Genomic DNA, 16,316 nt, shown 5'->3' on the forward strand with positions numbered 1-16,316 from the left:
GTAGAAGAAGAGGCAGAAGTTAATCCTCGAGACAATCTAGCTGTGTTGTTATTCTCGGGCATAAGTTCGCCCTGCCTACGTTAGACTATTAAAAGAGTTCATTGAAGAGTGCGTTACAATATGCTAACCGGAGCATGTGGTGCGAGAGAGTAGGGCTTTTTGATCTTCACGGTTCTGGCAGCTCTCTGGCAGCTAAAGAGTCGCCAGGCCCCGGAAACTGAAGTTCTAGCGATGGCCGTAGAGGGCACAAAAATCGACTGCGGCGAGTTTCGTCATGTGCGCGTATAGTGGAACTACTATCTCCTCCTTTAGTGGTCGGATAAGTTAGTGTGCGTTTTTTCAGCTAGGGGCGCTCAATGTGGCTTGAATTTTTATTTTTGCATGTATCAAAAGACTATTAACAGAGTAGTTACCGCGTCGTTTTTTATAAACGAAGAGAGTATTTTTGTATTACTTTCACGATTTCTTGAATAGCGGTGATTGTTTGAGTTTCAAGTATTGAGAATATCTTGATGCTCAAAAAGCAGCAGCCAATCGGCATCAATTGCATTTCTCTCGGTTAATTTTTTCAAATTGTACCACGGTTAGGCGCGATAGTTTTTATCTATCGACATTGCAAAGCTCCGTTTCAATTCAGCTTTGATATATCTATGCGAGCTTGTGTGTCAGATTTTACATGCCGCCAGAACAAAGAGAACATGTCTAAAGCCTGTGAACCATGTCAGCTGCTGTGCTTCACCGACGTCCGGCTGTGCAGCCGTAGGTCGGTGAAGCATAACGCCGGTTTAAATTCAATGTCGATTAATCGCCCGAAGACTGCCTACAAAAACGGAATAATCACGCACAATGTGGGAAGCTCACCGGTGTGTGAAAATGCGCTGATTTGCATCTAAACATAGCCCCTTTCTTTTGCATGCGCTACAGTCTTTGTCATTTCATAAGGCTTTTCGACTTGTACAGCTAATGAGATGTACACCTTGCCAATATATGAGATTGTTCACATTCACTGAAAATAGCTTTACTGCTAAACTTTGTAACACAGGTCACATCATCACATTATAAGTTTTAACGTGCTCATAATTTCAATAAAATTAAATAAAATTCAATAAATTCAATAAAATGAAGTGACGTTTCTGTTGTGTAACCACGACTGTTGTTTTTCCTTACTACCCAAATCCAGCATTTAAAGAACTGCTCATATCTGTGTACACTTGCATGCTGCATCACTGAACCTACCTCAAATCAGCGGAGAATGTGTCATCACTGAGAGAAAGCTCATAGGTCAAAATCCTGGCAAGAAATGTTTGAAGACACTTTGTTTATTCAACCTATTTTGTTCAACCATTTGTTCAATCAGATTGTTTTTTGTCACCTTTGAACTGTGGCGCACACTCACTTGATGATGATGATGATGATGATGATGATGAAAATGACGGTGATGATGCCTCAACTATGGTTCTTGGCCACTCAGAGGGATTGGTCAAGAATTGAGGATATGAAATTTAAGGCCTTTCAAATGATACGTAATCCTAACAGAAGGAGGATAAAGCACACGTAAATACAGAAAGAGTGCAATAATTCCTTTTTGCCATTTCTACCAGACAGAATAATACATATTCTGAAATAAAATTGCAGTAATTTCGAACACAATTCAAATTGATGTTTAGAATTTGCTTAATACTATAATAACAAAAGTACACATAGGGACTTAGAGGCGCATTCGTCTTGGTTGATGAAGATAGTTGCAAACGGCATCAAAGGCATGACTGTGGCTGTAGCCCAAACCGAAGCACCAAAGGAGAGTATATTCTCAATGGTGAAGGGCAGCCCAAGGTTAGCAAATGGGATGAAAAAGAGACGTTTTCTTGATAGACTGTAACGGCGACATGACAACAAAATCATGGTCTATTGATTCCAGACCTTTACAAAAGCTGAATAGGGGAAATAGTCCCAGACCATCCCTGTGTGAATATAGATTTAAAGGCGGCACACGACATCGTTAACGTGTTAGCATGACTTCCAGTGCATGGGGTTTCTGATTCTATGCAATCAGCCCTGAGTGAAAAGTTTTGATATCCTATCGCCGTTATACTGGCCAGCACCAGAAGCACACAAAGTGTTGGGCCATTCATTGCCATTCGAGCTAACGAGTCCGCTATTTCATATATTTCTAACCCGCAATATCCAGGTACCCATAATAAGTTTAAGAGCTTCAGCTGTGGAGGAAATAGTGTAAGGAATGTCCTTAAGTCATTTGTTTTATATGAAGCTGTCAGTTACGCACATGCAGACAGGGAGTCTGTAATTATTATGGTAATGTGGGTGTCCAAAGTGAGTTTTCGTAGTGCTAAAACAACTGCCAAAAGTACAGCTTCAAAAAAGGTGTGAAGTCTGCTAGCCTTACTGAAAACGACCAGACAAGTGAAGGAGAGTTAAGGCCTAATTCTTTTTCGTCATCAAGCCCTACATAAACATTCGCATAAAATTCCTTGCTTATGTGTAGCGGACAGCACGCTTCTCCAAAGAATGACGAGAAATAGCATAGTGTATGCAACGTGTCAGCTCGGTTCCAGTGATGGTTCCAGTCATGTTCCAATGTGGGCTTGGTTGTAAGCAACGTCTGAGGCTATCTTGCCATAGTTTGCATGTTTGCAGCCCAGTTTCATTCTTCTGTACCGTTTCATAGCGCTATTGTCGATCAGTGAGTGCCTTCGCGCTTGTAATTTCAAGCATGCCATTTTCCTCACTTGGAGCAGGAGCTTTCCTCTGGTCCGCTTCTCTTTCACTGCAGGAGACCCCCGTGGAACTGTTCTTGCGTAATGGTATCTCTACAGTTCGTGTGGCCTTGATCCCAACAAATGAGGGTACCATACGTATGAAAAATCCGAAAGTAATTCAAGCTGACCTGCGAGCAACCACGGCTCATTTCCAGAGTATCTCAGAGGTCCGACAGTTCGGCAACGGTGGTATTCTCTGTTTGTCGTCAGACCAGCTTTGTGCCCAAGACCTCCTGAAGTGTTCTATGTTTGCCTCCAACCCGGTGAGGGCATTCATCTATTATAACTTAGCATGCATGAAAGTGTTCATGTGAGGCGTAGACATTAATTTGACTTCATCGGAGGTATTGGAGATGTTTGCAGCAGCTGGTGCAATCTCCCTTCATAGGCGTAGCCATGTGATTGATAAGACCAAACTCCCTAAGGAGTCGGTGATTGTTACATTCGCTGGATCGAGCCAACAAATGGAAATCAAGGCGTGGCCTCTTATCTATTGAGTCGAACCGCCCTCGCCTCGACCGCTGCAGCGCGTAAAATGCTGGCGTTATGGCAACACAGTGAAATGCTTTAGGTCCGCTCTTAGATGCCAGATGTGCGGGGAGCCTCACTACACAAATGAGTGTCAGGGCAAAAAAAATGTTGTCTATGCAATGAAGCGCACAGTGTGGACAATTCAAATCGCTGTGATAAAGCTCGAGAAATTCAAATTCTCGAAATCGTAAATCACAGACCCTGCTCCCGAAAAGAGGCCTCAGCTGAAATTCTGGCTAGAAGTCATGGTTATGCAGGGGTAGCAGCCCATGATACCACGTTATCGGTAACACTTTGTCTCAATCCATAGTAGAAGTAGTTGTAAGAACACTGGAAAAGACTATAGAGCACCTTGCTGCAAACATATGTGAGACTCATTCTCAAATTTTGTCCAACCAAATGGCTCACATCTTTGAACGCCGGTGAATAACTTAATCTCTCAGACTGCGGACCTTCCACGACTGTATAATGAAGTAGTAACCGCAACCATGCCGTCTGACATTGTCCACGCAGGGCCCTCTGTAGATGACAACCAGAACCAAAGGAACGATGTAAATGAGCAAACTGAGGAGTCTGATGATATGAAGTTGGACCCTAGATCATTAAAACGCACTAGGTCTCCTTTAACGAAAAAATCCTCACCAAAGCATTAAAAAAACAGAAAAATGCTTTAAGGACAAGACAAGCCTCTGAAAGATAGATTTCTTAAAAGAAACCATTCTGGATATGGCAGTCGCGCAGGCAAATTTTTCAGAAAAATAGGGTCAAATAAGATTCTTCATTAGAATTGCAGATCAATTCACTCTTCAATAACTGATCTAGTACGTTTGTCTTCAAAATACACCCCACATGTAATAGCATTGCAGGAGACATAGCTCTCCGTAGATAAACTTTTTCATTTATTCAGTTACCACTCGTTTAGGCTAGACGGCACGTCTACAGGTAGAGGACTAGCATTTTCTATATCTAACAAAATAAGTATAAAGGCGAAAATTTTGTACAAGTCTATGTCCCCAGAGTGTGGAAGTTTTGCGATAGACGTCACATTACCCGGTTGCCAACCTTTATTTGTAGTTATTGTGTACTTTCCGGACGGTCTACAAGACAATTTACGATTGGATATAGCAATGAGATTGTGGTGTAAGGAGAAAATTCTGGTCAGAGATTTTAACTCTCATCGCACGTGCTTGGGTTTTAAAACTTATCAGTGTGGTAAACATCAGTGGAAATGGGCAACAGATAGTAATCTATTATGCCTAAACACCAGACCTCCCACATTTATTAGTGATCGATGTCGATTAGCCTTAGATTTAGTTTCGTAAGTATGATTACTTCAGGCTCGTCCTGGGCAGCGCTGGACTGTGCCACAAGTAGTGATCATTTTCCTATAAGTTTCGAAATTTCTAGCCCCAGAACCCTTCCTCGCCCTCAAGTCAGAGTCTTTGTGAACTACAAAAAAATTTAGAGATAACGTAACGTCATCTTTGTCGACTCCCACCTCCGATGATTGTAAACGAATGTGTGACCCCAATAATAAAAGAGCTTATAAACGAGATGAATTTACTGTTGAGTCTGCCGAAAGGGTGCCCACTAGTCCTTGGTGGAATAAAGATTGCACACGAGATCACCGCCGTCACCAGGCTGCTTGGAAGCAGCTTATTCTCAATCAATCCCTTAAAAACTGATCTGATTAAAAACTTATAGCAACTAATTTTAAACGCACAGTCGCTAAAGTAAAAGCGAAATATGATCGTACACATTACGACTTCCTTTCAAAACCAAAAAAAAATAGAAAGCACTGTTTCGATACATGAGAAGAAGGAAGATCCTGCCAACGCCAGTAAATTCGGATTATGAACTTCTATCGTTCGAACAAAGAAATAAAGAACTACATTCATTTGCCAAAGGCTTAGAGGGTAGATTTAAATCGACTGTACCTACCAGGTGGCAGATTCGTACAAAACAGGCTGTATTTGAGTGAGTCACAATGTCGGAGCTATTCTACGTGAAAAGGCAGTTACAAATTGCCCCGGTCCCGGATGGAATAACAGTATCTATGATCGAAATATAATAGAAAATATCTCCCTGTGAAATTCCTACTGTTTTAAATTATTCTCAAAAGCATGTATAGATTCCTTATGATTGGAAAATATTGAAGGTAATTCCGATACCTAAAAAAAAACAGGGATCAGGATTCAACATAGAAAATATAAGACCTATACCTTAACTTCTACACATGGTCGTACTCATAGAGAGGGTTCTGCACGCCAGGATCACTAGTCGGATAGAAGGCAAGTCAATACTAAAACATCAACAAATTGGCTTTAGTTTCGATTGTTCCATTTGGTGTGCTCATGCAGACTTAGAGAGCCGAATACAGCTTGCTAAAAAAGAAGGCAATACGCGGCACTAGTGACTCTTGACATACGAAAAGCCTATGATGGCGTTGAACATTCGATTTTTCTGAACACACTGATGACTTTAAACTTTCCACAGTGTATGATGGTGTGGTTTTAAGATTTTTTGACTTCGCGGTAGTTTTATTGTGTCAAGGATGGATGCTCGTCATCTAGATACAAACAGAATCGTGGAGTTCTCCAAGGAGCAGTTCTTTCACCTCTTCTTTTTGTTATAATAATGAGTTCCATACCAAGCTGCCAGAAAATCTATGTCTATGCATATGCTGATGATATAGCCTTCTTTTCTGTAGACAGTGATTTTTATGCTCTAAAGCGAAAATTGCAAATATACTTGAATATGCAGGAAAGTTGGCTGCAGTCAATTTCAGTGGCTTTAAATGTAAATAAGAGTGCTCTCTTGGTGTTTACCATAGCCCATTCCATTTCAATGGATATTGTTTACCATCAGAAACCCATTCCGCAAGTAGACTCCCTTAAATATTTGGGTGTGTTGTACAATGAAAAACTTGACGGCAGTCCACATATAGAGTACATCATGGCTAAGGCTTAACGGGTTTCAGGCTTGCTGTGAAGAATAAGTAATTGCGAATTTGGCGTACGTAGAGACACCACGGTAAAGGTATAAAAATGTATATGCGCCCAATATTGGAATCTGGATGTCTTGTTTTCGGGAGGACCTGCGTACAAAACTAAGCCGTTGGTTCTCTTGGAGCGGGAAGCTCGGCGCTTGTGTCCGGGCCTCCCTAGGTGTACAGAATATAATGTTAATTATCAAGAAGCGCGTCTTCCTACATTGCTCTGTTGATTCTGCTTGTTAACAGTACAGACATTCCTAAAATTTCACAGCTTACCAGAGAGAAGAGCTAAATACGTTCTCATCAGTGATACAGATTCGTTTTTTCTCGCTCATTGGCCTCGTTTTCATAGACCTCTTATAATATATGTAGAAAAAAACTGACAAGTATAAATGTCAACATTAGTGAGGTAATTACATCTTATAGCTGAAACCATATTGTTAATATAGAATATAATGAGATCTTTCCTCCACAATCTAAATTTCAATCACGCAAATTCTTAGAAAACAGGCTAGCAGATTTTCTGCGGCATACACAGACAGGTAACATAATAGTCTCCCAGTCACTTGGCCGGTGATTTGCCGTGAGGCTACCCGATTTCCCTTCTGTTTTTGAGACAGAGCTAATGGCAGTCATCATGGCACTGCGAAAACTTCCAAGGAATGAGAACAGAGCAATAATAATTACCGATTCGCTCCCGGTATGCACAGCCCTTACAACTTTTCATACTTCTCGTGCCATCATGGCGTTACGATCTTTAGTTCCGTCTCAGCTGAGGTACCTGAAATTAGTATGGGTACAAGGCCACTGTGGGTAAACAATAAATGAAATGGCCGACGCCTTAGCCCACTCACAGCTGGATCTCCCAATATTTCAGGTTCTACTTGTGGTAGAATACTTCCCCGCTGTCAGGTTCCCCGCACAGATATAATGGAAACATTAACCACGTTGACGGAATATAATCACCTAAAATATCCATAAAAATTGTAGTGGAGCCATTCTCGAAAATCAGAAGTGATGATCACCCGATTTCGATGTCGTGTCTCCCCATTAAACTTTTACTGGTAAAAGTCTGGTCTGACCATGTCACCCCTCTGCCAATTCTGAAGAGAACTCGAAAATATCCCATATTGCTTTTTGTTATGTGCAAGATATTCTCGTTTGAGAACTCGACATCTAATTACTCCTTTTACAAAAATAGGCTTGAGCTTATCGGAGAAAAATGTTTTAGGCTTTGGTGCCCTCAGGTTTGGGATATTGCCACAAGGATGCTTTTGATGCCGTGTGTAATTTATTTTAACTACTCAATGAACACCATTTTATTGTGGTATTTAAAATTTTCATCAGTTCGTTATATTAAAACCTAAGGTTTCAAAATTATGCCGTCAGGTTATTACGGTAGTCTGAAATACAAACCTAAAAACGTATTACCTGTAGTAAATTGAGTATTTCACGTAATATTGCCATTTAATTTTTTATTTTTGTTTAAAATTTTATAGACTACCTGAAATAACATTTAGCAGTTTCCACGTTGCATTCTTGGCCAATCCCCCAAAGTGGGTACGTGGCATGCTTCAAGAAAAGCAAAGCAAAAGCAAAGCAAAGTATGCCGGCCTAACACAAAGAAGTCATGATTATTTATGGCGCAGTGGGTACGCAGCCAGTGTGCTTGTAACACTTACCCAAAGAGTGTTTAGAAAAGGCTCTGAAAGGTCGCTCTTCCAGCTTTCGCTGTGACTGTGCTGCGCGTTTCACGCAGGCCTGGCGTTCTTTCTTTTGCGATTATGCTTATCGGATACCTCATTTCTCAGCAACAGTTGCACAATCCAAGTTTATTACAGTTGACGTGTTGCCTTAATTATTTCAAGCAGAATTTGTGGTTACACTCCTATTAAGCGGATTTGGGCTTTTTGTTTGCCGAGTCGCTCTCGAATTTTCCAGACACTTGTCACGTTTCTTCGGTTATGGCGCATTTCGCCAGCAAACAGTGATTTTAGTTGTCAGCACGTTCACTAAAAAGGGCTCTTGTGGATTACTTTATGTATTCAGCTCATGCATGTAGATGTTGGGTGAACCTACAAGTAACGCCATTCATGCACTAGAAAACGTGCTTTGAGCCGAACGGGGGACTACCCTGGCGGCAATGTTAAAAAGTAAATATGTGCTCTCAGAGTTGCGCATAGTTTCGCGGTATTAAATAAGGTCACTTGTGAAATACGACTTCAGATTGGTGCGACATTTCAGACGTAATAATTAAAGTATTTCCAGGTCTGGGAAGGTTAATGAATATCCGCTTCAGTTGGCTTCTTTGAAAATGTCGTGCCACTTTTCTACATTTTGATGATTATTCGCTTTTCAGCTGGATAGCATCTGCGATCTGTGTTACAAAGCAATCTCACGAGCATGTCTTTACTTCGAGTTAGTTCACAGAGTTAGCATAATGCAAGAAATGTTTAGTTATTCACGTGTCAAAAACGCAATCTCTTTAAATAGATGCCAAGTGCTATGTCACTTGTTTGTTAGTTGTGCAAAGATGCTGATATAGCATTCTGTATTGGAGAAGACGGGTATCTTTAAGGTACATGCCATTTCAGCGTCAAGTACGCGCATCTGGAGGGATGCGTTTGCACCTCAGAAAGTGAGAGACAGCGTGAAAGCTACCATTCGCCTCGAGATCCTGCTATGGGTGGCCGCACTGTCATTTCGCTAGTTTGAGTAGGCGGTTGCTGGCGCGCATGCAAATTCACGCAGCTGTGCTTTATTTATTTATTTTTTGGAGTGGTGTGAGCCAAGTGTAGGTGAATAAAATGCTCTGAGTGCCGTCTAGTCATTACATATATTCCGTCTATTGCCGAATTTATGCAAGAGGCTGATCACACGTTTCTAGAACTTTTGAGAAAAGCTCATTCTGTCTATAAAAGAGATGTCCATGCTTGGCAACTGTATGCGTTTTCGGTCAGGTTTCTTGTATTTTCATTTCTGACGTTGAGCTTCTATACCACCTACTACACATTGCTGCAGTGCTACTGAATTAAATCTTAGCTTCATGCATGCCGGTGTTGGATACTAAATAAAAAAAAGGAAAGTACCTCCACTTCTTGAGCGATGAGCGAAAATAACCTGCATTAGGCGTTCATCATTATCGGTTATTCAGTTATGAACAAATTGAACGTAGATATATCTGGTGTTTAACGTCCCAAAAGCTACCATATCATTGTGAGAGACACCGCAGTGGAGGGTTTCAGAAACTTCAACCACTTGGGAATATTTAACGTGCACCCAAGTCTGAGCACACAGGCGTACAGCAATTTCGACACCGTCGAAAATGCAGCCGCCGCCGCCGCCGCCGCCGGGATTCATTTCTGCGATCTGCGGTTTAGTAGCGTAGTTTTTTTAGTCAATAGACTATCGCGGCGAAACATGAAATCATCACAGGACAGTTAATAACTTTACTCAGAAAAATCGCATGGCTGACAGTGCTTTAGCAGGCTTGTTCTAACTCCAGTAACGGTGTAAAAAGGTAATAGTCCCGCACGCACTTTCGTCCATTGATTATCTGCATGACAATGATGCAACAATGGTTTGGCTATTTCATGATACGGAGAAATCATTTCATTTTTTTCAAGCTAATCAGTCTAAACAACACCACAGATATAATGTCAATAAATAGAGACGATGTCTTGCGTAAAATTACACGAGATAAGTGTGAGCTACGTTGTCTAAAATAACTTTTACCAGTTCTATTGTCTAAACCTAACCTATATCGAAGCACAAAGGTGTCTGTAGAAAATTTTCCTAATGTTAAAACGTGGCACGGTGACTCAAGTTTAATTGTTTCAGGCCAGAAAAAAAAAGTCAAGCGAGTGCGATGACAACCAAAAAAACATAATAATCAAAAAAATTTTGCGTCGGCCGGAAATCGAACCCGGACCACCCGCGTGGCAGGCGAGTATTCTACCACTGAACCACCGACGCTTGCACGTGCACCAGCGTTCTTATAAGGAAATGGCGTTTCTTTCATCTGAACATCCTGTTCCTTATATAGGTCACTGAGCCGGCCAGCGCTTGTTGAAAAGACATTGCGTTAGCCAGCCACCCTGGAAACAATAGTGACATGTTCTTTCGCAGAAACTACATTGTGATGTATTGTTAAAAAAATTCCAGCTTTGCTATTGCATTACTTCATCGAACGCTGAACAAAATTTCTATTGCGGTTATTCAGGCCTGCAAGGTGAACGCCTGCGACTATACCTTTAGCTCGTGGCAGGTGTAAGAGGCACGAAAGTTTTCAGCTGTGCACTAGATTCCGTGTTAGGTTGCGTGCCCATTTTATTATTATTATTATTATTATTATTATTATTATTATCATTATTATTATTATCATTATTATTATTATTGTTATTATTATTATTATTATTATTATTATTATTATTATTATTATTATTATTATTATTATTAAGAATATTATTATTCGAACGGACACTTAACCGATTCGGTCACCTACTACAGAGCCGAAAACTTGCGTGCATTGTTTAGCTGTTACACGTCAAAGGAATGATTGCAGGTGTTCATCGTAGACACGAATATTCATGAGAAGTTCTGCTCAGCAGGAAGCCAAGCAATGCAAAGGAAACTTCGATTAAGTTTAAACACTCTGACACATTGCACTGCATGGCACAAAAGACATCCTTGTTGCGTCAGTGTCTCTCGCTAGAGTCTTGATTTTTAATCGTCCATTCACCGGTTCAGTGACCTACATTTAGCCTGCCTACGGGCAGTGACCGAGGCAATCCTTCACGGGTTGTACAACGGCGTCGGTGGTTCAGTGGTGATTCTGCTTTCGGCCACGGTAGTGAACGGACGCAGGATGCAGGGCTCCGTCGGAATGGCTTCAGCGGCCCTTGAGGGCCGCGGTAACAGGTCAACTGAAGAGTACCAAGTGATTCTGCCTCATCTGCCAACAGGACGCGTTGCCTTAAATACTGTGTTTTTGCACAGAGACGTTCGAGCGAGACCCTACAGGGTTGAAGACTTCAGAGACGCGTTGGGCCCCACTGGACTGCTAACGGATATCATAGCACTCGGAGCGTACCAGATTAATCACGTCTGGGCGGTTACACTGAACGGAGAAGACGCGACGAAGAAACTGCTGGCCTTCAAGGAACTTCAGGTGAAGGAACACCGGTGTCTCATCGTTGATTCCCAGGACCGGCAGATAAAACAGCGGCTTCATTGGCTGCTTTACGGAGTCACCGATGAGGATGTGCGGACGGCGTTCGCGGCCTTCGGCAATGTTGTCGAAGTGGATCGAGAGCGCTAGAGAGTCGACAATGTCAGCGACAAAGCGGCGATGACGAGAACCGTGCTACTCAAGTTAAAGAGTGGAGTTACGGTGGAGGACCTTCCGCACCAAGTGCGCGTTGCAGAGGAATTGGCCCTAGTTGTGGCGCCAGGCAAGTCTATGCAATGCTTGCGGTGCAAAGGGACTGGTCATGTACGGCGAGACTGCAGGGTGCCACGGTGTTCAATTTGTCGGCGATTTGGACATCGAGACGCTCAGTGCGTCCGGTCGTACGCAGCAGTTACGAGCGCTGCAACGTGCGATGGGATCAAAGAGCAGACAATGGATGCCGCCGAGGCGGAAGACCCGGCTAAGGGGGCAGGAGACGCGGCTAGTTCTCTGGTTGAACGTGGGACGGTTTCGCTAGAAGATTATGATACAGCGTCGGAACCCGAGGAGAAAGGAATGGCTAAGGCGCACACCAGCCAAGAGAATTCCACTGAAGACGCACAAAGCCAATTGGAGGACATGTCGACACAAGCGGCGAGAGGACGTGACATGCCAGCGCACGGAATGACCCGCGGGATCAACACGAGCTCGGCGGTCAAGTGTTCGCTGGAGCAATCTGTGGGCACTGCTCACGAGAGCAAAGTTGAGGGACCGCCAGCGAAGGCGACACCGGGGCGGCGCTCGGGCCTCAGAGCGAGGTCCAATCTACCTGTGGACCGACCGGCTGGCACTCCAAGGGACCAGCAGCTAACTGATGCCGGACCATCGGATGGCCCCGGAGACGTCTAGCAGGGAGCTAGACGTACACGGTAACCACCATGCTCCGGGCCTACCCCCTCCTTTTTTTAGCGAGTAACGATGGCGAGTCAATGGGCCTTGAGCTTTGCAGCCCTAAATGTCCGAGGTTTGGCCTCCAGGAAAAAGCAGGCTCAATTGTATCGGTTGTTAATTGACCAAGATATTGACGTGTTAGCCGTGCAGGAGACAAAAGTGGAAGGTGAGGAGGAGACCCGGAGCATGATGCTGCGGTTCACGTCTAAATATTATGCCATAGTTAGTCACGCAAATGGAACTTCGGCCGGTTGTGTGCTTTTTGTTAAAAAGATTCCAGGATTGTTTGTTGAAAGTCACTTTTCTTGTGACTCTGGTAGAACAGTGACTTGTGATTTTAGTACTAGCGAAAGGAATGGCGCGTCATTTGTGTCTATGCGCCGAACGTGGAGGCAGACTGAGAAACTTTCTTTTCGTTAATTAAGCAACATTTACGGACACCAAAACAGCTTATTTTATTGAGGGATTTCAATTGTGTATTGAGCGCTAAGGATAGAATTATTAACCGCCATGTGCGAGACAGAAGTGTTGAAGTGCTCTATGACTTGCTGAATGAGTTTGACCTGGATGATGTTGCGGAGTGCCTCGAAGCAGGTCGCGAAGTTCGATTTACGCATTTTCAGGGAACCAGTCACGGACGTCTTGATAGGATATACATGGCAGGGGAGACGCTAGCTAAAAGCAATAGTTACACAGTTTTACCTGTCTCTCTAAGCATTGTCTTGTACAATGCAACGTGGGACTTAAACAAAAAGAAAACAAATTTAGTTGGGATTTATGGAAGTTTAACGCTAAACTACTTGGGGATGACATTTTTAATAATTTTGTGACTGAGAGAATTAAGAACATTAAAGTGATCGGAGCCAGTAATTTTGGCGAGGAATGGGAGCTTTTGAAGCAAAGCGTTAAAATGAAAGGCATATCGAGATCTAGTACTTTAATATATCAAGAAAGAATGAAAGAAAATGAACTCAGAACAACGCTTAAGAAATTGATAGCATTAGAAAGCAAGGAGCCCGATGCATATAAGGAAGATATTCGAACGGTGAAACGACAAATTGAGCTAGTAGAGCAGGAACGCTACAGAGGAGCCCTTATTCGAGCGAGAGCAGAGGCGTGGGCTATGGGGGAGACTCCTACCAAGCGCGCACTTGGAATCGAGAAATCACGAGCGCGTCGTAATCACATCGACGAAATAGAGGAAAATGGAATTCTGCTAAATACTAACAGCACTATCGCTGAAGCTTTCTTTCGGTATTACAAGGATCTCTTCACAGCCACATTAGTAGATGTTACGAAGTTCAAGGACACTTTCTTGAGCCGGATGCCGCAATTATCCCTCGAAACGAAAGAAGCGTTAGAGAGGCCTATAACCGTTTCTGAAATGGAATATGCAATAGATAGTCTCGCCGCTGGGAAGTCGCCGGGGCCTGACGGTCTCGGTGCGATGTGGTATAAAGCTTTTAAAACAGAAGTTTCACCAGTGTTACAAGCTGTGTTCAAGGAAGCCTACGCAATCAAAGCGTTACCACCTTCATTTACCGAGACGCACACTATTCTAATACCTAAGGCGGATAACAAAGCAAAAGAAAACTGGTTTCGTCTTATAGGCCCATTTCGCTAACCAACACTGACTACAAAATACTCATGAAAGTATTGGCAGGTAGATTGCAGTCCGTAATCACCGGAATAGTTGGGGAGCACCAAACGTGTGGCATCAAGGGGCGCTCAATATTGATGAACACACACACAATGCGATGTGTCCTTGAGAGATGCGATGCTTTAATTCTCATGTTGCGATCCTCCAGCTTGATTTAGAAAAGGCTTTTGACTGCGTCCTGCAAGATGTGTTATTCTCCATACTTGAACATGTCAATGTGGGATCGGTGATTACAGAGGGCATAGTTTTGGCGTATAAGAACTCTTCTACACGACTAATTATTAACAAGATCCCGGCGTCTCCCATTAGGCTGGAACGTTCTGTACGCCAGGGATGTCTGGCAAGTCCTCTCTTGTTTGCATTTACATAGAGAGTTTATGCTTGGCCATAATAGAGACCATCCGTGCTTTTAGACTGCTTGACGCCGAGGTAAAGGTTTTGGCATACGCTGATGATGTAGCAGTGTGTTACACTACCAAAGAGAGTGTACAAGAAACAGTTGCCGTTGTTAAAAATTTTGGAGAAATTACTGGAAGTCGGGTTAATTGGAGAAAGTGTCTGGGGTTGTGGCACGGAGACTGGACATGAACCCCAGATACCTATGCTAACGTCCACTGGTTTAATACTCCAGTAAAATATCTAGGCGTGCCTTTCCAGCACTACAAAGACACCAATGATTACTGGACTGAACAAATAAAAGAAACGCGTGAAAGGGCAGCGCAGTGGAATGGCTACTGTCTCTCGAAGTTTGCCAGAGCCACTGTATGCAACATATTTTTAATGAGCAAATTATGGTATGTGATGCAGGTTCTGTGTTGTTCACGGGTGCATGTGCAAAAGCTGCATAGGATATTTGCTGTGTTTATATGGGGGTCTACTTGGGAAAAATGTAGTAGGACAAATCTGTTCCGAAGAGTAAAACAGGGGGACTAAGCATGTCGCATCTGTTCGTGCGACAACAAGTTAATCATTGTATTTTCTTTCGAGATATTCAACACCCCTTCCTAAGAACAGTATGCCAGTTACGCCTTTGTCGTGTTCTGCCTAACTTTGTGGTTAGCACCGCAAGCATGCCGGGAGCTACGCGAGGTTTCCTTAAGGAAGTTGCAGACAGTGTCCGGTTCTTGTCAGTTCGGTTTTCGATTGAATACCTTTCTTCGGTCGGGCGAAAGAAATTGCATAAAGACATATGCGACATGATTTTTCCAGTTCCTATGTAAAGGGTAATTAATAACGGGGGAGAAGGCAATGATGTTCTTAAGCGTGTTAAGAAAATGCAAATTCAGCCTAGTGCAAAAAGCTTTTTCTTTAAATTACACTCCGGTGTCACACATGTCCCGTTTATTAGGGAGGCAATGCCGGGCTAATTCCAAGGGTCGAAGTATCGACCCCCCGAACCGCACCACGAAAGCGTGGACAATTTAGAAGTGGTCCTTTTTGGCGCGCCAGCGGACGCCGGCTGTGGTCCAAAGAACAAGTCAGAGACGAGAGTTGATAAACAAACAAAATTATATTCCCATTAACGGCAGATCAAAAACAATACACACGTATGCACACTCCAGAATAGTACATACAAGACGTCACCGAACAAACAACGTACTACACAGTACAATCAACCACACTTGAAACAACGGACGCAGACAACAATACGCACTACAATGCAGTCGCATGCATTGAACAACCAAGACACTTAAAGACTAAAAAGATATAAAACCTATTCAGTCCAAAGTCCTTGGAACAAAAGTCTGAATGATACTCTTCCGAGAATCACTCACTCAAAGTCCAGCGTTGTTGTCGTTCCGCGCCCTCGAAGTTTCTCTTCCAGGAAACCTCGCGTCTTCAATTGGCCACTCTCCAAGCTCCAAACTTCTTCGCCCGAACACGTCGGCTTCAGACACGCAGCTGTTGCCACGCGTCCTCGCTCGATAGCAGTAGACACACGCTCTTGCCTGTAGCTCGAGCCTTCACCCCTCAGTGCTTCGTCCCTACGGACAAACCTTCGCCGACTACACGGCGGGATCCCTTCGCACTCTGGCGCAACTTACGTCTACTCCTGATCTCTCATCTCGGCTGCTCGGTTAAATACCTTGCGCGCGATATTCCAGACGGTTCTTCTCATTTCGTCGGCGCGATACGCAGCGAAGGCTGGGAAGAGGGCGAGACGGTTGGAACGCCCTCCGCGTCGGATGACTCAACTCGGCGTGGCCACGCCTCCTTCGTTCTAGAAATATC

The 16,316-nt window shown here is 43.3% G+C and overlaps 1 non-coding gene across 1 annotated transcript; it reads right to left on the minus strand.

Annotated features, from left to right (window-relative positions):
* Positions 1-10,207: 10,207 nt before the first annotated feature.
* Positions 10,208-10,278, minus strand: TRNAG-GCC (transfer RNA glycine (anticodon GCC)). The gene has a single exon. It is a non-coding gene; the product is annotated as a tRNA-Gly (tRNA).
* Positions 10,279-16,316: the final 6,038 nt, after the last annotated feature.

Source organism: Rhipicephalus microplus, chromosome 2 (assembly GCF_043290135.1).
Source record: "Rhipicephalus microplus isolate Deutch F79 chromosome 2, USDA_Rmic, whole genome shotgun sequence".
Lineage (NCBI taxonomy): Eukaryota > Metazoa > Arthropoda > Arachnida > Ixodida > Ixodidae > Rhipicephalus > Rhipicephalus microplus.